The 25,714-nt window shown below is 45.0% G+C and overlaps 1 long non-coding RNA gene across 2 annotated transcripts; it reads left to right on the forward strand.

The window, feature by feature from the left end:
* Window positions 1-20,547: 20,547 nt before the first annotated feature.
* On the forward strand, window positions 20,548-24,624 carry LOC115557515 (uncharacterized). Of its 2 annotated transcripts, none has more exons than XR_003979196.1 (5): window positions 20,548-20,592; window positions 24,081-24,131; window positions 24,211-24,255; window positions 24,336-24,400; window positions 24,516-24,624. It is a non-coding gene; the product is annotated as an uncharacterized LOC115557515 (long non-coding RNA). The 2 variants fall into 2 exon arrangements; XR_003979197.1 differs by lacking the exon at window positions 20,548-20,592 and adding an exon at window positions 23,670-24,009 and having other exon boundaries at window positions 24,516-24,618.
* The last annotated feature ends 1,090 nt before the right edge of the window (window positions 24,625-25,714 follow it).

Consider the following 25,714-nt stretch of genomic DNA (forward strand, 5'->3'; position numbering starts at 1 on the left):
GCCTCAAACATTGACTCTGCCATAAATTCATTGCAGCTCTCCTTCCACATACTAGAGAAGCAGTTAAGTGACCTGAAACTTGTTCTTAACTGTGCAAAAACCAAATGGATCCTTTTTACTAAAGCTAGAAGCACTGATTTTAACAGCTTAAAACTCTGCTCTACAAATGGTACCACTCTAGAAAGGGTCACCAGCTACAAGTACCTAGGCATTTGGGTAGATGAGACGCTTGATTTTAAATCACATGTGAAACAACTCACTAAAAAGCTTAGGATCAAATTGTTTTTTTTTATACAGAAATAGATGCTGTTTTACTTTTCCAGCCAGAAAACGTATTATTGAGTCTGTTTTTATATCAGTTTTAGATTATGGTGATGTAATCTATGGCAATGCATCCCTCAGCACCCTAAAAACCCTGGATGCTGTGTACCATTCTGCCCTACGTTTTATAACAGGAGACCGCTATGGCACACACCACTGCACTTTGTATAACAAGGTTGGCTGGCCAGCCCTGTCTGAAAGAAGGGATTTTCACTGGAAAATTTTAATTTATAAAACAATCATTGGGCTAATGCCACCGTATCTCGCCTCTCTCATAAGCTGGAACCGTAACACCGTCAATACACGCTCCCTAAGCTTGCTTACATTACATCTGCCACATGCCAACACAAAACTGGGGAAGACAGCCTTCTGTTTTAAGGCACCCTTCATTTGGAATGAGGTCCAAACATCACTAAGGTTGTGCTCATTTATTTCACTTAGGGAATTCACAAGTCTTATCATATGTACACCTGCCTTCTCCTGCAATGATTGTTACTCTTGACCCATCCATTGTATTTTACTGTATTTATTTTATATGCATATTAATTTTATATTTATTTTCTTATTTTCTTTCCAATGTATTAACTCCTGTTGAAAATGAGGATCTTAATCCTCAATGTGTCTTCCGAGGCCTAAATAAATAAATAAGAAGTAGCGTGTGTTGGTCCCCGTAGGCGGTTGTTGCTGATGCGAAATGTTCTCCTTTTTCTTTAGTTTTTTTTAGTACATGAGCTGTTCAATTATGCCGAGAAGAAAATTCTGTATCTGTGCAGGCCAGGCCTGGGAACCCTCTTGCTGTTGCATCTTTAATTTTGTACAGTAGTCCTGCTGTATGCAGAGGCGGACAGAGTACACAGCTTCCTTACTTAAAAGAAGTACAGATACCCCTTGCTAAATTTTACTCAAGTACAAGTAAAAGTACTACAGTCAGATGTCTACTTAAGTAAAGGTACTGAAGTACTTGTTTTTAAAAGTACTTGAGTATCAAGAGTACAAGAGTACATTTTCTAAATATTGCTTTACTACTGCCACAGTGCTTACATTTATGTATAGAAACGTCCTACATGGAGTTATGACAAATGTTAATACCTTGGAGAATCTTTTTACCATGTTGCTTTAATTAACATTTCTCACTTGCCAACAAGGCAATAGCCCAATAGTATACAGTATAACAGTATACTCAAGAACATAAAAACAATTGCTCAGCTTACATAAATATGTAATATCAGAAAAGAATATTCAGCTAACAGTTGTATGTGTTTTTTCATCAATCAAATCAACATTCGACTCTGTCCTAATCAGTGGCGCCTGCACAATCCAATCACGTTTGGGAGGGAAACAACAAATTGAGGAGGAGAAGATTTTTTATTTTCTCCTTTTATTTTTTATTTTTTAGAATAAGTAACGTGTACTCACGGTTATGGATATAAATGTAGCGGAGTAAAGAGTACAATATTTGCCTCTCAAATTTACTTAAGTAAAGTCATGAGTACTCCCAAATAATGATCGAGTAAAGTACAGATCCCTCAAAATTGTACTTATGTACTGTGCTCAAGTAAATGTACTCCGTTACTGTCCGGCTCTGGCTGTATGGCTACAACACTTCCCTCGGCCGGCCACGCAGTCACAAACGCATTCAAGAATTTTGCCATCTTCTCTCTGTTTGGTTACTGACACATTATGGTACGAGTTCACTGCCTGTGAAAACCTCACGACACATTTGAACCTGATGAGCTGATCTGCGATGGCGTGTAGTATCTGGCCAATCCATCCAGAGCTCATATAATTCTGACCTTCAATCAGTGCCCTGAAGTTTGCGTTCTGAAGCTCATCGCATGCCAGTTGATTATTAAAATAATCCTGAATACCTGTAAGAACATATATTTTATTGCTACAACTGGTCGTGGTTAGCTATTTGCTACCTGTGAAGCATGTGAACATATTAGCAAACACAGCTAGTAATGGCAGTTTTATTGTTGTCAATTGATACACATCTTAATACATTACGTTGTCAATAAATTACCTTCATCTGTACGTTTTGGCCAGTGCCTGACATCATCTATCAAATTTTCCATGTTGTTGTTTATACCTCACTACGAAAAGTCCCCGAGCAGGATACTTTTCACTGAAAAACCATTAGAGGGCAGCGGCAAGTAACATTTCAGCAACGCAGCGATGGCGACAGGCAAAGATGCCAAGAGGGGTCTGCAGACATCGACCCACACGCTCCAGACATCAACCCACACGCACTTCCGCTGCAGACAGAAACATCAGAGAATGTCTAATATGAGGAGAATGGGCACTCGCTGGTTAGTTCCGGTTTTCTGGACTGGTTGCAGTAATAATCTCTGTCCACGCGGGGCGCTCGCAGGCGAGTTCAGAATGAATGGGAGCTTATGGGGTTTTATCCTCAGAATCCACTTTTCTCACGCTGTAATTTTTTGTCAAGTAATTTGAAAGTTGATTTCAAAAGGAGGGGCTATGATAATAAACTCAGCTGAATATTGCATTTTTTAAGGTCACGTATCTGTTCTAAAAAGGCGTTAAAAACATGCGATGACGTCACACATTGTCATACTGTCAGGAGGTCCTGCTTTACGGCAGTTTCTTAAAGGGGACCTATTATGCTTTTTTGACTTTTATGACCTATGAACGTTGTTATAATGATTGATAGTCATGTTTAACCATACTAAAGTGTCAAATAATGACGTACATGCATTTCGACGTATTCCCTGCTGACAGTCTGGGGTGGCTGTCCCGAGTGCTAAACACTCGGGACAACGATTGCGATTCACATGTTCACACTTCCGGGAAACATCTACGTAGACGTAATCCTGCCACGTCCCCATATGCCTGGTCAAATCTGCCCGCGCACGCACTCCAAGGAAGGTAACCAATCACAACCGAGTTGGGTTGGCAGGAGGGGGGCGAGGGGGCGGAGAAGGACGAAACGGAGCATTGACAGAGAAGGCTGAAAGCGCCCAGATGAGAGGAAGAGTTTCCCGAAAATCTACATCGTTTTTTGTGTATTGTTAAACATGACTATCAATCATTATAACAACGTTTATAGATCATAAAAGTCGAAAAGCATAATAGGTCCCCTTTAAGCACTTTGGCACAAATGTTCTACATATGTATGTTACTAACAGAGAGTGTTTTTTTTAATCCTCACTAGTGACGATGATAAAGCTTCTTTTTTTTAGCAACAATTATGAGCTATTTCTTTCTCCTGAAATAGAAACCTGGATTAGAGTCATAATTCTAACACTGCATCAACTTAGTTTACATCAGTAAACAATCTCCTAGAGAGCAGTGTTCTGTTGTACTCCTCCTCATGCCTCTTCCTTTCTTGATCTCTACCGTTGGACCTTGATGCTGTGACAACGGACAAGTCTTCTTCCTCTGACCTTTTTCTCTGCCTCTGTTCAGTATGTTCAGTGTTGTTAAATCATTTCTCTTTTTTTTTAATTTACTATTAGTTACTGTTCTTATCGTGTTCTTGTTAGTGTGATGTTTGAATAAACTGGCCTGTTGCAATGTTGGTATAATGTTTGTATAATTACGGTTATACAACTGTTACTGTTTCAATGTGACCCAGACCATATTTCTCATTTAACAAACATGCTTATAATGTGTTGCAGGGCAGAGCAATTATATTCAATGGCTTAAAACAAACCCATTTGTAAAGATCAGTGAATGCGTAGAAATCAATGAGGTGGTGTAGATGGTTTTCCCTCTGTGCAAGGTCAGTAGCCCAAGTCCTACATAAAAAAATAACGACTGTAATAGCAGATGTTGAAGTTGTTAAATCGTTAACTAACAATTTGTATGGAACAATCGGTTAAGGTAAGTTAAGTGCTTGAATCTCAACACTTTAGAGAATGTCTAGCGCGCAACTTGAATAAGCCATGTTCGAATTTACCCGGGCTCCAGCGCAACTTTCCGTAGATTGGATTGGATTGGATTGGATTCACTTTATTGTCAATGTGCAGAGTACAACGAAATGAGGTTTTGTGACAACCGGAAGTGCAAAGGAGCAGTAAAGTGCAGTTTGTACATGAATTATACAGTATCAGAGCAGCATAGAGGTACAATAAGTGCAGTAAATATAAATATAGTAATATAAATTCAAGTAGAGGGATAATTGTTCAGTCAACTAGCATGGATATAAATATAAATAAATATAAATATAGTATAATAAAATAGAGTACTATGGGTGTTGATACAGGGGATATGTAAATTCAAGTAGAGGGATAATTGTTCAGTCAGCTAGCATGGATTAGTGCAATGAATGACCGGGGGGGGGGGGGGGGGGGGGGACAGCCGCAGGGAAAAAGCTTCCCCTAAACCTGCTAGTAATGGGGGTGTGTGTGCCACCTCTAGACTTCCTGAAGTCCACGATGAGCTCTTTCGTCTTCTTAGTGTTGAGAGCCAGGTTGTTGTTGGCGCACCATGCAGTTAGGTGTTGGACCTCCGCCCTATAGGCCAGGGGTACCCAATTAGAATTCAAAGAGGTCCAGTGACTCAAATTTCCGCCCAGCAAAGGTCCGAACCATTAAAATGTCTAACTTGCGCTATGATTCAGGGGTATATGTAGTTATTGTATGTATGTCAATCAAAATAGTACATTTAAATAAAATGTCAACAATATTTATTGCACATTTTCAATACAGACACATTAAACATGAACAAAAATAAATAAGCTGCCTAATCATGAATAACAGTAGGCCTGTATCACAAATTGTGTTCAAAAAATAACTTAGAAGTGTCTGTTTTTTAAACAAAATGCTTAGATTTTTGAACAAATATGAACATAACAGTTACATTATACATTATTACATTATGAACATCAATAAAATGTAAACAATATTTATTGCACATTTTCAATACAGAGACATTAAACATGAACAAAAATAAATAAGCTGCCTAATCATGAATAACAGTAGGCCTGTATCACAAATTTTGTTCAAAAAATAACTTAAAAGTGTCTGTTTTTTAAACAAAGGCTTTGATTTTTGAACAAATATGAACATTATAACACAGGTTTATTGACCATCTTTCTCACTCTCTCCCACTTCTCCATCTCACATATTTTTAGTGAGAGAAATGGGCTTTTGCTTGCCCTGCCAGTAACTTGAACCTTGGCTGGAATGGAGTCAGTGCCATTCTCATGCACATTTGTAGGTGATCATTGGTGAGTCTAGAACGGTACTTATTTTTTATTATGTTCATAGTGGAGAAAGCTGTCTCACAGCTATACGTGGAGCCAAACATGGTCAAGGTGTACAGTGCTACTTTCGTTAGATCAGGGAAAACAGTCTCAGGCACTGTCTGTAGCCAGAACGTGGCATGGTCAGTTACCCCAAAATGCTCTGCAACATTTGCTTGCAGATCAATCCTGATCAATCCAGATCAATCCACCTGGAGAGATCCAGCATGAGCCCAAGTGAAGGTCTGTGTCACCTCCTTTGAAAATCCTCTGACATCTGTGATGAGGAATGGATTCTGAATGAGCAGGAGGAGCTGCTGTCCCAGGCTGATGCTGTCAAAGCGTCTTTTGAAGTTTCCAATCAGCTTGTCCATGATGTAAACACGAGGAGAAACATCTCTCTCTCCCTGAATCTGTTCCTGGACGTTTGGGAAGTGGTCACAGTCTCCTTGAAGATCTTCCTTGAACACTTCCAGTTTCCTCTGGAAGGAGCGGACAGCTGTCATCAAATCACAAACAGAGTTCTTCTTGCCCTGTAGCTTTAAATTTAGTTCATTAAGGTGTGATGTGATGTCTACCAAAAAAGTAACAATATCCATTTTGCTCTCATCTTGCAAAAAAAGTAAAAACTGTGTTGCCTTCTGACTCTTGAGCTGCACTAGAAAAGCGGCTATTTCTTTATGAATGGACCAAAAGCGTTCCAACACCCTGCCTTTGCTGAGCCATCTTACGTTGTTGTGCAGTAGTAAGTCGTCAGCATTTGCATCAACTTCTTTCAGGAATTCTCTCAGCAGGCGATGTTGATGGGATGAGGATGCTCTGAGGAAGTTGATGAGTTTCATCATTGTATTCATCACTTCAGCATTCTCTTCTGACAGATGAGCGCACAGAACAGATTGATGGATGATGCAGTGGTAAGCTATGAGATCAGGGTTGTCCTCTTTCATCCGTGCCACAGCTCCTCTCTCTCTTCCTACCATGGCAGGTGCTCCATCTGTGGTGATTGAGACCACTTGTTTCAAATCTATCCCCCTCTTTCTCAGCATCTCCTTTATGGCCTTGTAAATGTCCTCTCCTCTTGTATGTGTCTCAAGTGATGTTACACCCAAGAGGTCCTCACAGAATTCTTTCGTCTCTTTGTGGAAAAATCGAACATACACCAGAAGCTGGGCTTTATCTGTGATATCTGTAGATTAATCAACAGCTAAGGATATGCATGGTGCACTCTGAATAGCTGCATCAAGCTGCGCCAGTACATCCTCTGTTAATATTTCAGTCTTTTTTGATGTTGTTTGAGCAGACATTGGGACTTGCTTGATTTTTTTCCACACAACTCATCTTTTTGTTTACCCTCAAATAATGTTTCAGCGACAGCATTCATGCACTCATTAACAAAGACCCCGTCAGTAAATGGCTTTTTATGTTGACCCAAAATCCATGTTACTTTTAGTGAACATTCGTTTGCACGTTGCTGGGCCGTTAATGAATGTGAGAGTATCCTGGTGGACCGATCATACTGGGATCTGAGTTTGTTTATTTTCCGTGCCCTCACCTCTGACTTCAGTGGGTATGTTTGCTCAAAATACTTGTGCTTGGTTTCGTAGTGGCGCTTCACATTGCCACCTTTTATGATCGCCACGGTCTCGGAACATATGAGACAGACTGGTTTACTACTCGCAGCGGGAAGAATGAAGACATATTGCTCTGTCCATTCATCCTTGAAAGCTCGATTTTCGGAGTCTACTTTTCTTATCTTTGAGCACGACATGCTGTTATCTCTCCTCTTGCTAGCTCTTGCTTTCGATCCTTTCTCTTTCTCTCCATTCACCTATTAAAGAGTCTCTCTAGCGAGCCCTTTCCGCCATTTAGTGACCTCTGCTATAGGCCGTCTCATCGTTGTTGCTGATGAGACCAATCACCGTAGTGTCGTCTGCAAACTTGACAATCGTATTGGAACCATGTATAGTTGTGCAGTCATAGGTGAAGAGGGAGTAGAGGAGGGGGCTCAGCACATAGCCCTGTGGAACGCCAGTGTTCAGGGTGAGGGTTGAGGAAGTGTGTTTATCCAACCTGACAGACTGTGGTCTGTTGGTTAGGAAGTCCTGTATCCAGGTGCAGAGGGAGGTGTTGATGCCCAGCTCAGTAAGCTTGGTGATCAGTTTGGAGGGGATGATGGTGTTGAACGCTGAGCTGAAGTCAATAAACAGCATTCTGCCATAGGTGTTGCTGTTGTCAAGGTGGGAGAGGGCGGAGTGGAGTGCCGTGGAGATGGCATCCTCTGTGCTCCTGTTCTGGCGGTAGGCGAATTGGAAAGGGTCCAGTGTGGGTGGCAGGCAGGTTTTGAGGTGAGCGAGGACCAGCCTCTCGAAGCACTTTCAGATGATGGGGGTAAGTGCAACTGGGCGGAAGTCATTCAGGCTCGCTGCAGTGGAGTGTTTTGGCACGGCACAATGGAGGAGGTTTAGAGGCACACAGGGACAACTGCTTGGGCTAGTGACAGGTTGAAAATGTCAGTCCAGACCTCAGGCAGCACAGCACAGGCAGGGAGCACAGCCTTGATGACCAGCTCCCTGTTTTCCCTATCAAAGCGTCCATAAAAGTGGTTAAGCTCATCAGGGAGGGAGGCGTCACTGGATGGGGGGGAGATGTTGGCCGGTTTGTAATCAGTAATGGCCTGGATGCCCTGCCACATGCGTTGGGTGTCAGAGTTGCTCTTAAAGTGCTCCTCGATCCTCAGCTTGTAGCAGTGCCTGGCCGCTTTGATGCCCCTCTTCAGGTTAGCCCTGGATGAGCTATAGGCCCGAGCATCACCTGAACTGAAGGCGATGTCACGTGCCTTCAATAGGAGTCGGACCTCTGTGCAGAGTCTGCTCCCTCTGGCCAAACCTTGACTGTCCTCACTGTGGTTTTCACCCGTCTGATGAGTGGGGAGTACTTAGGCAGTAGGAACAAAGAGAGGTGGTCAGATTGACCAAGGTGGGGGAGGGGGACGGCTTTGTAAGCATCAGCTATGTTTGTGTAAACATGGTCTAATGACTTGTCTCCTCTAGTGGGGCAGGAGACATGTTGGCGGAATTTGGGGAGTACAGAATTTAGGTTGGAGTGGTTGAAGTCACCCGCAACAATAAAGGCTGCCTCGGGGGTCAGAGTCTGTTGTTAACTAATTGCATTGTGCAGTTCTTTCATTGCAAATGCAGCATTAGCGTCCGGGGGAATGTAGGCTGCAGTCACAATGGTGGATGTAAACTCTCTGGGCAGATAGAAAGGTCTACATTTCAGCATGAGATATTCTATGTTATCCGAGCAGTGACTCTCGATGGTGGTAGTGTCCGTGCACCAAGCTTTGTTAACATAAATACACAGACCCCCACCTCTAGTCTTACCGGACTCCTTCGTTCTGTCTGCACGGAGAGAGTAGCATTCTGCTAGCTCGATGGCGCTATCCGGAACGTTGCTGTTGAGCCAGGTTTCTGTGAAAATCATGATGTTGCTGTCCATAATCCATTTGTTTGTGGTGATCCTCAGGCGCAGTTCTTCCATTTCGTTAGCCAGGGATCGGACATTGGCGAGAAAGATGCTGGGAAGGCGCTAGCTTTAGCCTAGCATTCAGACCTCCGCGCGACCCTCTCTGTTTACATCTGTGACACCGCCGCCGTCCGTTGGTGCTCCGGTTCCGTTGGTCAGTTGGCTCCGCTGTCCTGGCTATTTCCGAGATGAGACCGAATTTGTCCGTAAAGTTGACGGAATTGCAGGAACCGATGTCCTAAAGTTCCTGTCGGCTATACAATGTATACGCTAAACAGTTTTTAGCGAAAAGGCTTACAAAAAACAAGTAAATTAACACTACTTTGCAAAATCTGGTGAGACACAGGGCTTCGCGAACTATGCGCGCCGCCATGGTAACCAAAACCGGTACCATAACTTACCAGGTGCAGCCTCAGGTAGCCTAGGACCATTCATACAGGAGCAAGCAAGAACGTTACCTTTTTCTGCGATTGGGAAACGAAAATACGGATGATCGGTTTCCACTGTTACTGCAGTTTATCATTGCACATTTACGAGGCATTTCTTTTTTAAACTCTTTATTTTCGAAAAATAGACAATGACAGATGCAATGATATATTATGTGGGACATTGACTGTATTATTTAAGGTGGTCATACCGTAACTGCCATTTATATAACACATTGAACATTGAACACAAGAAATGGAAGAAATTCCATTTATGCCCATGTACTTTCACCATACATAACTACACAAAAAATAAAAGGGCCTGCAGGAAAATATAAATACAGTACGCAAAAATTAACTTCGACGGAAAGTCCTTCTTAAGATTATGTTTCTGATTGTGCTTCAGCTTCATATGCCGTCAAGAGGGGTCTCTGGTCGTAATCAGTCGCAAGTCCATCCCTGACCAATCAGCATTCATTAGCAGAATGCTAGCGTGTACGACCAACAACGGCCCAAACTGTAAGAAATGGAAAGGACATAAGTACTCATTCATTCGACTTTTGAACTATAATCTACATTGAACTTGTGGAATCTACAATAAAATTTGCGATATTTCAACGACAAGCAGGTGAAAGACACATACTTAGCCGTCTAGCCCCATAGACTCCCATTCAATCTGGACTCGCCCGCGATCACGCCCAGTGGATGTCTGATGGAACTACAACCAAGATCGGTACCATGGGGCATATAGGAAGTGCCCAGGCTCTTCGTAGACGGGCTCTGGAAACATCCACCAGCACACCGGTCGTTCTATTTCATGTAGGCTACGCCGTCTAGGCTTTTGAAAATGTCAAACTATGCACCAATCAGCGTGGGTACCGCCCACATTTCCCACGGTATCGTGTCTATATAACGCGGTGTATACCGTCGCTCATCCTCCCTTTTCTTTCAGCACTTGTGCTTATCAGCGAATCGAGAATACAATTAAGAATGACTTTGACACGGATCTCCCAAGCCGGTGGCATCAGCTCGGGCGAGTCCTTGGACAAACGGCCCCTTTCAGGGCCACCTGAGAGCGCTCCTGGAGCTAGTTCCTTTTCAGGACCCCTATGCGCCTCCTGTCCCGCCTCCATGGCACCGGGTGACGGGCACTTGGGGTGCTTTCAGTGCCTCGGCGCCAACCACGCCGCGGCTGCTATGGCGGCCCCCGTCTCCTGTGTCGCCTGCCGGGAGCTGCCTGAAGAGGGGATCCTCTCCCGGCATCTCTTCTTTTCTCCTGCGGTGGACCTCGCTGAGGCCATGTTCAGGGCCGGGGCCCCTGACCTGGACGACGACGGCGGCATCATCAACGTCGACGACGACGCCTCCCTGGACGACGTCTTCGGTGACTCGGCGTCCGGTTTTTCCCGCTCCCGGGTTACAGCCGCCACCGTCGTCCAACGCGAGAAACTGCGCCGGATGGCCGATCTCTTCGGGGAGGTCATGGGTGTGGCGGCGGCCATCAAGGGGATTCCCATGCCGGCCCCGCCTCTCGTCCCCGTATCTGATGATATGCAGGGCGAGTGCTTACGCACCCCATCTTCTTCCCGGCGGGCTACCCAGTGCCCCCTGTTCCCGCCTGTGCAGCACCTGTTCACTGCTCCCGGTGGGGACCCTTCGACCCTGAAGGCCCCGATGAAATCCTTCTCGGATTTCACCAACGTGGAGGGGTGGGCCGTTACTCAGGCGAGGGAGATCCCTCGCCTGGAGCCTCCCCTGGCAGCGCTTCTCTGTCCGGGCGCCGGTTGGCGCCCTAACGAAAAGCCGCCGCCCCCCGACCGCCTCCAGAGACAGATTGTCGGACAGGGTGTTTGTTTGTGCCTCTCAATCCGCGGCGGCGGTCAACAACCTCGCCCTGCTCTCCTCTGCCCTGGTCTCCTTTTCGGCTGGCAGGGAGGCCTACGACACAGGTGCGGCGACCGGACGGTTCGCTCCCTGTTCAACGGGCACGAGCGCGACGTCTAGACAGCTCGTTGTTTTTACAGCGGCTGGTTCTGGTACGTCGCCTACGCTCGCTGAGCCTCCTCCCTTTCATGGGAAGCCCCCCTTGGTTCACACACAGTGTGGAGACGGTAGGGTCCGAGGAATACGGGTTATTCCTGGACGGTCTTCCTCCGCTGTCGGCTCGCCCTCTCTCCTACCGCTATGCGTGTTGGAGGAAGCCGCGAGATGGCTAGCGGTTTTCCCGTTTTTCCAGCGCAGCAGCAGCCGCAACCGCCGCCGCCGCAGACGGGGAGAGCAGCGCCACGGACCGGGAAGTTCCGGAAGCTTGCTCCCACTTTTTCTTTCCAAAATAAAGAAAAAAATAAAGACTGTTCGCCGGACGGCAGTACATGGTAACTAAAGAGCGATATTCCTTAGGCCACCTGCGTCCTACGCTTGTGGTGCGTTCCTCCATGTTGCCTCTTTCCCCCCCTCAGCCCGGTGGCTGTAGGGTGGCGGTCGGACGGCGTGTTCACATGGCCTCTGGTTCACCTGCTTCTAAGATGCGGCGTCTCTTGGAGCCTCGTGGACCGGACGGCTCCGGTCCCGTCCGGTCGACGGCTCGGCGACCGGACGGCTCGCTCCCTGTTCAACGAGCACGAGCGCGACGTCTAGACAGCTCGTTGTTTTTACAGCGGCTGGTTCTGGTACGTCTCCTTCGCTCGCTGAGCCTCCTCCCTTTCATGGGAAGCCCCTCTTGGTTCACACACAGTGTGGAGGCGGTAGGGGCCGAGGAATACGGGTTATTCCTGGACGGTCTTCCTCAGCTGTCGCCGACCGCTATGCGTGTTGGCAAGGGCGGTGCGTTCTACCATCGTGGTTGGACAACACGTTGAGATGGGGCCATCCCATACAGTTCAAGCGTCGTCCCCCACCCTTTATGGGGTTGGTGGAGACCACGCTACGGGACCCGGCTGCGAGCACGGCTCTGGCAGCAGAGGTTGCCCGTCTCTTGGTGAAGGGGGCCATCACTGTCGTTCCCCCCCACGAGTCTCACCTAGGGTTTTATTCCCGCTACTTCGTGGTTTCCAAGAAGTAAAAAGAGACCTATTCTGGATCTTCGCGTGTTCAACAGATTCGTTGCCGAAATTCAGAATGCTCACTGTCGGAGCGTTGCTCCGGTGTGTGAGAGAGGGCGATTGGTTCACATCCCTGGATCTCAAGGATGCTTACTTCCACGTCCCTGTTTAGCAGGCGCGCAGGAAGTTTCTCCGCTTTGCCTTTATGGGGATGGCGTACGAGTACCAGTGTCTGCCGTTCGGCTACTCCCTGGCTAGCACCTTCTCAAAGTGTGTGGAGACGGCGTTGGAACCGTTCAGGCGTCAGGGAAAGAGGATTCTCTTCTACCTAGACGACCTACTTATTCTGAGCAACTCAGAGGAGACGGCGAGAAGGGACACCATGACGTGATAAACCATCTCTCCTTCCTGGGTTTTGCCATCAACTGGGAAAAGAGCTCCCTGCTCCCCAGCCGGCAGACAGTCTACTTGGGGCTTTGCCTAGACTCAGCCACCTTGACTGCGATGCTTTCGCCTCCTCGGCGAGACACCATCCTGTCGGCGCTCTCCCGTTTTCGCGTTCGCAGAAACGTGACCGCACTGTCCACCATGCGCCTGTTAGGGCTGATGGCAGCTGCCCACCCCGTGGTCCCCCTGGGTCTGCTTTTTATGCGCAGACTCCAGCGGTGGTTTGCTCGCCAACGGTTGGACTCCAGGCGACACAAGCTCAGGGTGCTCCTCGTTCCCCGTTCGGTGTCGCCAGACCTGGAATATTGGGAAAACCCCCCAGCCCTTCTCAGGGGTGTTCCCCTGGGCTGGGTGGCGTCCTACGTAGTGGTCTTCACGGACGCCTCGTTGACGGGTTGGGGAGGAACGTGCCTCTCTCACTCGGTCGGAGGTGAGTGGCGCACGCCCCCTGCAGCACACATAAATGTGTTGGAGCTCGACGCTGTGAGGAAAGTGCTGTTGCATTTCTTTCACCTGGCCGCCACGTACTGATCAGGACAGACAGCGTGTTGGCGGCGGCGTACATCTACAGACAGGGGGGAGTCCGCTCCCCTGCTCTCCACCGAAAGGCGGTCGAGCTCTGGCTTTGGGCTCATCAGTATCTCCTCAGTCTGAGAGCCCTGCATATCGCGGTTACATCCCGACATTGTCAGACTGATCTGGAGAGGTTCGGGACGGCGCAGGTGGACCTCGCACTGCGCAGGGAGAACACGCACTGCAGGTGGTGGTTCTCCCTCAGCCCTCGGGATCTTCTCCCGTTGGGGGTAGATGCGTTTGCACACACACCTCGGCCGCGGGCTCTCTTGTATGCATTTCCCCCGCTCCAGCTGATCCTTTCTCTTCTGGAACGGGTCAGACAGGAGAGATTGTCCCTGATAATAGTGGCCCCGGAGAACCGCTCAGCTCTGTGGTTTCCAGAGCTGGCTGCGCTCTCGCGGTCGGCGCCGTGGCCGGTACTGTTCTGGCCGGATGCACTTTCACAGGCCCACGGGACGGTGCACCACCCACCCGATGTCTCGGGACGGCTGTTGGTTTGGCTCCTGAGAGGTTGATCCTGCAGGGCAAAGGTTTGCCTGAGACGGTTATCAACACTATTCAGAACGCTCGTGCGCCTTCTACTTCTTCCCTCCCTAGGCGAAGTGGTGCGCCTTCTCTAATTGGTGTGAGAGGAACCACGCTGTCCCATCTCAATGCGAGGTGGGAAGCGTGCTTTCGTTTCTGCAAAAACGTATTGGAGAAAGGTTTGGCCTTCTCCACTATCAAGGTCTATGCGGCAGCTGTTTCGGCTGGCCATGCAGGCTGTGATGGTGGACCAATCTTCAGCCATCCACTGGTCAAGAGATTCTTGCGTGGGGCTAGACGGGTTAGGCCTATTTCACGCGTGCTTACACCACGCTGGGATCTCCCCACCGTGTTGCGCGGATTGTCCAGGGATCCTTTCGAGTCTCTTTCTCAGGCCCCTTTGGATGCCCTGTCCTTTAAGACGGCGCTCTTGTTGGCCATGGTTTCTGCCAAGCGGGCCAGTGAGCTAACCGCTCTGTCTGTCAGCCCGAGTTGCTTGTTGCTAAACGAGGACAGCTCCTTCGCGTTGCTCAGACCTAATCCTGCGTTCCTCCCAGAGAACATTAATAGTTATTTTCGGTCGAGGGATATTGTGCTTAAGTCTTTTCACCCCCCGCCTCATTCTAGTGAGGCGGAGGCGGAGTTGCATCTCCTGTGCCCGGTGTGGGCATTGGTTATGTACGTGAATCGCTCGGCCGCGTTCCGCTCCACACAACAGTTGTTTGTGTGTTATAGCGACGCTAGCAGGGGCCCCGCTCTCTCTAAGCAGCGTTTTTCTCGCTGGATATGTGAGGGTGTTTGCTTAGCCTACTCTCGGCAGGGCTTGGCGCCACCGTTGGGCTAAAGCTCACTCTACACGGAGCGTGGCCGCTTCAATGGCTCTACTCAAGGGCGTTTCGGTGGAAGACATCTGCGCGGCTGCGTCTTGGTCTTCCCCCGGCCCCTTTGTCCGTTTTTCCATGTTAGACATGTCCAGGGGTTCACTCGGCAACTCTGTGCTGGAGTCCGGGACCCCTTTTACGGCTTAAAGAATATAGACATGTTCTTTGAAGCGGCGTGGTTGGATTTCCTCTCGCCGGCTGGCGAGTTGGACTTGACTACCAGTCTTACTCTCCCACTGTTTTTCAAATGAAAAACAGGCTAGGAGGTTTTTCTATTGGCCCGCCAATTGTCAGGTGGTTTTTGTTTGCCAGTATGGCACTCCCACCGTTTCTTTCAAATAACAAACGGCCGAGAGAGACCCCTTATTGGAGAGACGGATTCCGTAGCCCCGTCCCCGGTGGAAGCGGACCTAATGGAAACAGTATTGCTCTGGTTTTTCTTTTCCTTTTCATGGGTTCCATGAAGCACGGATTAGAGCCGGAGTCTTTACAGACTCACTTTTTTCTCTCTTGATCATTGCCTGCTTGATCTTGGAGGAATTCGTTTTTTATTAAGCTGTTGTGTTTTACACTTCCTTGGCTTTTTGAGTCTTAATGTGCTCTGGTGACTTAAGTCGTTTTGACTGGGGTCCAGCAGGAGTACATTGATCGGGCTCCGCTCGCAGCTTCACCTTAGCCCATAAGGCGAAGCCTAGACAGCGTAGCCTACATGAAATTGAACGATAGTTATGTTATTATAACTCTAGTTCTATGATTGTAGGCGTAGCCGTCTAGTTCATCGGCGTCGGCAGACCCTTTTCCCCGGGGCACGTGCCCCGTTGTGGATCTGCGGTGCCTGGGTATGCCTGGGGCACTGATTTTTAAATTTATTTATTTATTTATACCTTTCATTTTTTTTTATTTAAGTCTGACTCATCTGGCAATCTACAGAATGCATGCTTGCATTTTTTTTTCTTAAAATAGGCCTATAGACTACCACTTTCGTTAGAATTTAAGTCTGACATACGGACAGAGTAATTAGAATCCACTTGCGGCCACTCTGAGCATGTTGCAGCCGGAGAGTTGCCTGTAACACAGAGCCAGGAGTTCGTCATATCTTAGGCTATCTTTAAGAAACACGGTACTAGTCCTCCTAGTAAAGACACACTAAAACATTGATTGTACAAAATTTGACACCCTGAAGAAATTTACTATTTGAATTACGTCAATAGAATGCATGGTGCCCTGCCCCCCTCATTGGCCGGCCGCTGCAATGAAATGTACGTGACGAATGCACACACTGAGGAGAGAATCATTCTCCTTGATATCGACTTTTTGAACCTGTCCAGCACAGCGTCAGCGACCATTCACTCCGGCCGGCGTGAAGTGAAGTAAACAGTAAGCGTTACATTTTTATCCTCTGGAAGCATAGAATGTCTAACAAATGTGTATGCCTTTCATCAAATAAGGTGAAGGGGCGTCTCTGAAGTGGTGTTATTAGCTAATGTGGTCACGTCTGTCGTTATGCTATAATAGCCAGACAGTTCGCTAATATATTAAACTGTAGCGATAACTGTTTAAGCTGGACCTGTTGATCGGAGAAAGATCACAAATGTCGGGTTCACACTACATGCCATCTTATGGTGTTTCTCGATTCTTTACGTTCGTGTTTTCAGGGGGTGATGATCCCGTGATGGGGTATCCAAGTTGTCTTGTCAGCTTAGTTAGCTAGCTATCGGCATACTGTATAAGACATCTTCTCAAGTTGCCTGGAACCAATGGCACCGATGTTATACTAGCGCAATTTATAACAGAATACAACACTCGGAGGTGGAAGCTGTTTTGTACGCTGTTGCTTTTAAAAATAGCCCAGTGCATGCTTAAATAAGCAGGCTGGCTTAAGCAGCTCACGCACACGTTGGTCTCAAAGTTGAAAATGAATGATTCTGAAATTATTTTCATTCTGGTGTTTTCTGCTCGAGTAGGCCTACAGACAAAAACACAGACATTAAGGGGGCATGATGACATACAGGTGGTTACTTTCAAGACAGTAGAAACATAATGTAGAAAAAAAAACAATTGATAGGCATCATTCATAGCATGCATATAGACGAATGTCCTGTTTTTACTATTCTTTTTTTTGGTGTGTCAGGTATGTAGAGAGTTATGGAAGAAGTATGTTGTACTAGTAGGCTATGTTATTTTATGATATTTTGCTGGCATTGAATTATTTGTTATCTCAGTGACCGGAACTAGATATAACAGCCTACTGTATTAGTTATGATTTTGATCTCAATTCAACTCAAACAACATTGTTCTTTTAGATGGACATCAGAAAGTTATTCGCTCGGAGCAGGGATAAAGCAGCAAGGAGAAATGAGAGAGGTACGCTAGGTAACAAGGCAATGCAAACCACTTTTAGGTAACAACCCAGTTGAGTTGACCACTGGTCACTAGCCCAAGCCTAACAGTTGCATATCTGTCCAGACAAAGAGGAGCAGCAGAGTGCCGGAGGAGGTGACGGAGGAGTTGAAGGAAAAGGTGAAGGAGAGAGGGATGTTGATGAGCACGAGCAGAGGTGATATGACTATTACTTTCATATTAATTAGGAATAACTGCAAACAGGTTATACACAAGTAACTTTACATATGCATATATAAAATCTAGTTAGTGAAAATGCAAACAGGAGACTGTAATATGTTCTTGTTGCTTCAAGACTCAGTGCAGCAGAGTGCAGAGGAGGAGAGGAGCAGATTGAAGGGACGCAGGTAGAGTTGGCATTGAGAGATGACACTGACAGGTGAGACTCAGCTTAGATTTGATTAATTTTATTTGAACTTTTAATGGTTATCTGAGGTAACCATTGATCATATGATTTTTTGTATGTTGCACCAGACAGGAGAATCAGAGGGCAGAAGAGAATGAGCTGGTTGAGGCAGGGGAAATGCAGAGAGTGAAGGAAGGACAACAGGAGACAGACAGGCCAGAGAGATCACACCCCAGATATGAGACTGAGAAAACAGTTGCCACAGTGGCAGAGAACATTAGACTGGGGGCAAGAGAAAAAAGCAGTGTCCACAATGTTGAGGGACATACAAGTGTTTACATGGCTGGAATATTCCAAGTCTAAAGATGCAGCCTTTTGTTTTCCCTGTAGAATATTTGGGAAACATTTGAAGAATGACACCTTTGTAAACACTGGCTTTCAAAATTGGAAAAAAGCTCTGGATGTCTATAGAGAGCATGAGAAATCACCAGCCCATAAGGCAAGCATGGAGTCTTGGTGTAGTTATAAAGCCAGTGCGGCTCATGGCAGTGTTGTCGAGCAGTTGGATTCTGCAAGTGAGCGTGAAATCAAAGAGAGACGTGAGTACCTCAGCCGGGTTGTGGCTGTTACCAAGTTTTTGGGTAAACAAAATATCCCATTCCGTGGGCCTGATGAGGGCATGTCCAGCGACAACCAGGGAAACTTTCTGGAGTGTATGAACCTCTTGAAAGAGTTTGATCCTTTTCTTCAGGCATATTCACCACCATCTCACAGTACATACTTATCACCTTCATCCCAAAATGAGGTCATTCAATGCTGTGCCCAAGAGATAGTAAAAGCTATCAGTCAAGAAATAAAGGAGGCTGGAATGTTTTCAGTAATGGCAGATGAAGCGAGAGATGGCACCACTGAGCAGCTAGCTGTGTGTGTTCGTTATGTTGCTGGGGGGAGTGTGAAAGAGCATTTGCTAGCCATGACAGATTTGAAAGGGTTTGACGCAGAGTCCATTACCACTGCAATTGAAGATCAGCTAAGATTGAATGGCATAGATCATGTGAAGGTGGTTGCACAGGCTTATGATGGCGCCTCAGTCATGAGTGGGACTGTTGGAGGGGTCCAAGCTAAGTTCAGAGAGAACCATCCCATGGCCATTTATGTGCATTGCTATGCACATCAATTGAATGTAGTGCTGTGTTGCACATGTCAAGCCATACCAGTGGCCAGGAATTTATTTGACCTCCTGCAGAATGTGTATACATTCTTTTCAGGCTCCCTTGTTAACCACGACAAGTTTAAGGAGACCCAGAAACAGCTTGGCTTACAGCCTTCTGAGCTGGTACAGCTGTCCAAGACCCGATGGTCGTGCCAGCTGATGTCAATCAACGCTATGATAGAGAATTTCCCCGCAGTTCTCACGTGCCTGTCCAACATCAGCAACCCCACGGCTGTGGGTTTGCATGCCAACCTTGCCAGGTTCACCACAATTTATCTGTTGATGGTCTTCAAGACTTTTTTGTCTGTGACAGAAAGTCTTCACAAATACCTGCAAAGTGAAACTGTGGACCTGGCAAAAGCAGAGGAGTTTAAATGCGCTGTGTGTGCCACTCTAAAAGAAATGCGCACTGACCCCAAAGCGACGGAGGTATATGACCGTGCAAAGGCCTTGTGCGAAACGCACCAAATCCCTGAGTCATGTGTTCCAAGACAAAGGCAAAAGCAAAGACACCTGGAAGAGTACATAGTCGAGTCTAGTTGTGGGGCAGCGAGTGACCTAGGCAATGCTGAAAAATTGAGAACAAATGTCTACCTACCTTGCCTAGACAGGATGATTGCGGAGCTGGAGCAACGCTTTTCATCTCTGAACAGCGTTGTTCTGAAGGGTGTTCAGGCCTGTAACCCAGGCTCGAGCACCTTTCTCAAAGAGGAGGACCTCAGAGGTCTCGCAGATCACTACAATGTTGATCTTAAACGAGAGGAGGTGTGGGTAGCGAAACATTACCTGGACAGAAAGCAGGAGAGCCTGCCAATTACTGACATGCAATGTCTTTTCGGTTTACTCGATAATGTCATGTTCCCTACACTGACACAGGTCATTAAAATATGTCTGACCATTCCTGTGTCCAGCTGCAGTTGTGAAAGGACATTCAGCGTACTGAGACGCCTTCACACTTGGTTGAGGAGCACAATGGGGCAAGATAGGCTTCATCTTCTTGCCATCATGTCGGTTGAGCGAGGAGAACTCTCCAAATTAAGCCAGTCACAATTGATCGACAGCTTCGCAAAAATGAAGCAGAGGCGCTACCGTTTACTGTTAAAAAAATGAACAGCTCCCCTATCTTTCTGGCCATGATATACACACCTTATAGGATCATCACCATCACACCATCATAGGATGGTCTGAAATAGAAATGATAAACACAGACATGTATGTATGTAGAGGTGTTTTTTTGTTGCACATTTCAAGTTTTCAGTTTTCAAGTTCATGTTTGCTGACAGATATTTAATGAAGATACGCTTTATGATAATAAATAAGTGCTATAAAATATTTGCTCGCGTGCTTGCATTAATTATCTGTGCCCATGCTTTTTTTAAATAAATAATTGCAAAAAAAAATTTTAGCACATTTTTTTTTGGTGCCCTATTGTGCCCCTGTATGGTATTGGGTGAGCTGACGCCCCTGGTCTAGTTTCCCACCTGCTGTACCCTTCAAATGCTGAAAGAAAAGCGTGGAGGATGAGCGACGGTATACACCGCGTTATATAGACACGATACTGTGGGAAATGTGGGCGGTGCCCACGCTGATTGGTGTATTGTTTAACATTTTCAGGGGGACAAGCCCATAAGGCAAAGCCTAGACGGCTTGACACGTTGGGCTCAGCTGCACTTGGAGTTTATGGTAGGTGACTATTCAAAACAGCGATACAATTATAAATGCACGAGGCTTGCATTTCTTTACCGATCTATTAGTTTCATTAAGTTTAGATTTTTTCATCAAACAAATAACAGAACGTTACACCAATATGAAGCATTTGTTGCTTTAATCCACACTGACGGTGGCAAACTCTAGCTAGGTGTCATTTTTGCAAGATAGGCAAATGTATTTTGTAAACGTTGTGTAGCCTATAGTCGGTCTTATTAAACGATTTTACAGATTTGTAGATGTGTTGCGAGTGTAAACGATTTTAAGATGTGGACTATTGACATTCATCTAGTCCAAAACAGATTTAAGTTGTAATAAAATAATGAGCACGAATTGAATTGAGGCAGCTCGTTTCGCTTTAACTAGAGTTGCACCTATCAGCTGTTCATCTCCGCAGCGGTGGCTGAGAAGTGTGATATCATTCAATCGACAAAATCGATCGTTGAATATTCGATCTGCCTGTTTAGTTCATACAATCTGTTTATAACTAAGAGATCATAACACTTAGTTCAGTTAAAAGGGGTAAAAGAGATGAAAAATGTAATAAAACTGACAAAAGTTAATGAATAACTGTTATGTAATAGCCTACTATCCCGTCTCAGATTCTAAATGTTCAATGTCCCCCAGTCAATAGGGTGCTGCTTATATATAACATGAATATTGGATATTCATGTTATATATAACGTTGAATATCAACGTTGCACACAACGTCTAACTGATCACTGTTTTGATTGTTTGTTTGTTTTGTTTTGTCTTGTTTTTGTTTTATTTATTTTTTATTTATTACGTTTATTTTTTAATTTTTTTTCCACAATGTCTTGTTTTTTTAAACGATTTATGATGACTATATGCTCTGTAAGGTGACCTTGGGTGTCTTGAAAGGCGCCTCTAAATTAAATGTATTATTATTATTATTATTATTATTATTATTATTATTATTATTATTATTATTATTATTATATCAATTTAACCTTAGAATTTAACAAGAAATGTCCACATACAGTGAACTCCTAAACTTGCAATAAATTGAAACCACTAAATGAGTTTATATAATGGTACCATAAAAAGCCTGCTGAAATGGTGTGTGTGACGGCATGAAGATCTTGTTCCTGACTAAATAGATTGCGTCGTGTGTGCGGTAAATGAAAAAGGGCCATATTTTGCATGATTGATAAGCTCTAAATGCTGCTGTCTGTTCCATTTTAGCAACCTTTGTCAGTCTCTCAGCCCTGAGGACTGTTTCAGGTAGCTGGTTTTGAGGCAACCCCGAGTTTGTTCGCTCTGAGTTAGTGGAAACTCAGGATTTTCCGTTTCAGGTAGCAGGTTCAGCGCAACCGAGAGTTAGTTGCTGCGGCAACATACGCCGTGGGTCTAACCTGCTCGGGAGGTGGTTAGACCTACTCTGAGTTTGTTGTCTATAAGGCTGAAGGCAGCTCTCCGACAGAAGGAAGTGTTAGAAATGGCATGTCCTTTTCTACGAGAGCCTGTGTACGTAGAGGCTTCGATCCTCAGAAGGAATCTCCGTGAGGAACGATTATTAAGACCCCGGTTGGATATACTTTATTTTCCTGATAATTTTCTTCACTAGCGCTATCGTTTTTAAGCGCAATCCATCATTTATTTAGACCACCTTCTCAGCCCCCATGTTAACTGTCAAACGCACCGGGGGCATGCTTGAAGTTTAAGTTTAAGTTTTTTGACGCAATTAACGCATGAGTAGAATGATCTGCCCCGTGCATCCCACCCGCTCTGTAGGCTACTACAGTCACTTTAACGTTGTGGCTTTCCCATGATCAGAGTAGCTGACTAACCACGGACCTATAACTGCTGCAATTCAAGAAACTCATTTTAAGAATGCAAGGCAGAAAAGTCCGTGGTACTGCTTTTAACCAGATGCTGTTCACGCACATGCTCAGCATAATCGTATGCAATGTTCACTGAAGTAAAACCCTTTGAGTAAACTGTTCAACAAAATAACTTGTCCCACCACAGCCCGTGTTCTAATAACGACAATCTACTTTTTATGAGGATTTCTTTATTTCCTGAAAGCACAAAGTCATTCATATTGGGTATGTTTTTAGAGCAGGGAACAGTATCCCAGTTTCCACCTCACCCACCTTTAACTTATGTTCCAAAATCTGGATCTCCAAAGCGTCCTTTTGCATCTTTTGAATTGTTACAATTGCATGAAGGTTGGTGAGGGCATCTGGTTCAAGTAGCCTAGGGCGATGACGCCATCAGTAACTGGAAGAAGATGATTAGACAGTGAAATTATTACTTCAGCCAGAATATTGCCCCATCTAATTTGTAACGTGCTGTGTTGCGTGTACATATTTAATTATTTTGAATAACCAACCTCTTATAAAGGCATTTCTATCCTGGAGGGTGGGGGGGGGTCAGAGGAGCTCCCCCCAGGGATGCCCTCAGCCACAGGACGCATACTCTGTTCGCTGAGGGCCATCCCCTCAGCCTCTGTGAGGGCTGCAGAGGTGGACCCCCTCCAGTCTTCCGGGCCTCTGCTTTTTTTCGATTTGCTAACATGGAGGAAAATGTTACCCTAAAATTCAGTAAGCGCTATTTTGAAGACATGTATATATATATATGTAATGCATTTTGCCTAGGTGTAGCCTTCTAATATATCTAAATCCTATTAACTATTGGCAGTGTTGGGGTGGCTGGGAAATGTACTACTTACATTTACTGCTTAAATATAGGCCCATCACATGTTGAAAATAGCTGTTAAATTAGGTAGAGCAGGCAAAACAGCACAATTGATTTGATTTCAATTAAACATTAGTTTACATTTTTGAACTATATTTTTGTACTTCATCTTCATTTGCTGCCAAGTCCTCTTGGGGCAACTTGGGGTTGCGTAAATTGACACACACACATACACACAATTTACATATTGAATGAGTGGAAGATATTAAACTATCCTCTTATTTTATTTTACTAATTTATTTTACACAGGCTTGACTTGTTCAGCTATTTCATGCCAAGCAATCTCTCGCGCTCTCGCTGCCGCGGCGGTATTGTTTTTTTTTGTTTAAAGGGGTAACTGCTCGGCATACGCGTTCATTAGAATTTCCAATTCCGTGGGGAAAAGTAAGTGGATCTCCGCTTTTGGTCCATGTTTGATCATGTTATCAGAGATCCATTGATAATGGCTCTTTATAGTTAACAGGCACGCCCCCAACCCAGCGTGAACACACTCCGAGTTGATTAAGCCAACGCTGATCGCCTGTTCTGAAACCGAAAACCCAGAGTTGCTTTTCAACCCTGAACTCTGAGTCAACCAACTCAGAGCGCAGGATTAAACTCAGAGTATGTTAAACCAGCTACCTGAAACAGGCCTCTGGGCCATGGAAAGAGACGACTGGTTTGGACATCGAGGTAAATATATTGTTGTTTAAGGATACTGTGAAACTAGAAGTACAAATACTAACTCATTTCTGACATGATAGGGCTTTCCACGGAAAAAGTACGGCACCGACTGTGGCATCTTCATGTTGATGGTAGGTGTGACTATTGGTCGGATTTATTTACTCTTTGTGCTTAAAAAATATTAACATAAAATTATTGTTTTATTTACAGCATGTCCTTTACAAAGTGATGGATGCACCCTTTGACTTCACTGTTGTAAGTTCCCTTGCTTATTCAAAGCTATCTAAAAAGTTATTTTATATTAAGGCTGATATATATTTTATATATTTTATTAGATTGATATGCCGGCATTGAGAAAATGGTGGTGTATCATGCTGATCGAAAATCTTGACCTTGGAAGGTAAGGCCAAATTATGTTCACCTTTGTTTGACTAAGAAATGGTTACGCATGAGTGTCTCTATTGTATTTGTAGTGTATTAATTTCTCTTTCTTCCTTTAATTCTTAATATTTGAGCCATGGCAAACTCTTTGCCCACTGGACCGACGCATCTAAGGCTCTTCTTCGGGGTGAGGTGCAATGAGTTTTTAAACTGAAGAAGAGAAGGCGAGATGACATTCATGAGGTACGTTTTTATTTATATTTTTTTAATGCTGTTAATGTTAAGTTGTATTTGTTTGTTCTTTTTTTGTCCATTTACTCCTACAACAATCTTTAATTTCCCTGATTCTTCCACCACTCAGTCATGACAATAATCTTTTGTAAAGAATGTGCCATCCTCCTAGGTGTGATGATCTTTCATTATTTTAAGTATTTAAAGAGGACAAAATGATTCTGGTGTTCAACTCACTCAGTGTTCAACAGTTTCAGGTCCTCCTCTCTGTAGACAGACTTACCTTAACTTACAGTAACTTACAGTAGCTCGAATGAAGGGATAAGCAAACTCTTCAAGGCTATGTTCTCAGACTCTGAAATAGCTGCAACGTTCACCAGTGGCAAGAACAAGACCTCGTACATAACAAAATTCGGGAAATTGAAATGGTTGAAGAGATTTGAATGCTGAGAAACTACAGCAATTTGAAAAGAGTTTGTTTGTTTATATTTTATATTGTGTGTTGAAAGCTTGATATTTAACCAAAAAATACAGCTACACTTTCACACCATCACTTTGTGTATTGTTTTTTTAATCTTTTATTATCATTTCTGGGTACATGGTCATAACTAGTTAAGAGACATCAGTCCTCTAGGCCTTGAGTTAGGCCCTCAGTTTGGCTCTTTGATTGGTGAGTGCACACTTATCCTTTGGCACATTCATTAATGTATTGACATGAATGTTTCATATGTTCCAAAAAAACATGAATAATATGTTTTACGACCGCCTAATGGGTGCGATGTAGGTCTTAATTTTCATTGAAGTGGTCTTAAAAAAGTCTAAAAAAAGTCTTAAATTTGGGTTAATCAAACCTGGGGAAACCCTGAGCTTTTTTTTTAGTAACGACATCGCTATTGATTTCTATCTAGTGCTAGCTGCTATCAGCTGGCTGGCTGCTGGCTGTCGGCTGATTATCTATCTTTCTCCTGAAATAGAAACCTGGATTTGATTCATAATTGTAAGACTGCATAAACTTAGTTTACATCAGTAAACAATCTCCTAGAGAGCACAGTGTTCTGTTGTACTCCTCTTCATGCCTCTTTCTTTCTTGATCTCTACAGTT

The sequence above is a fragment of the Gadus morhua genome, chromosome 13 (assembly GCF_902167405.1).
Source record: "Gadus morhua chromosome 13, gadMor3.0, whole genome shotgun sequence".
NCBI classification, from domain to species: Eukaryota; Metazoa; Chordata; class Actinopteri; order Gadiformes; family Gadidae; genus Gadus; species Gadus morhua.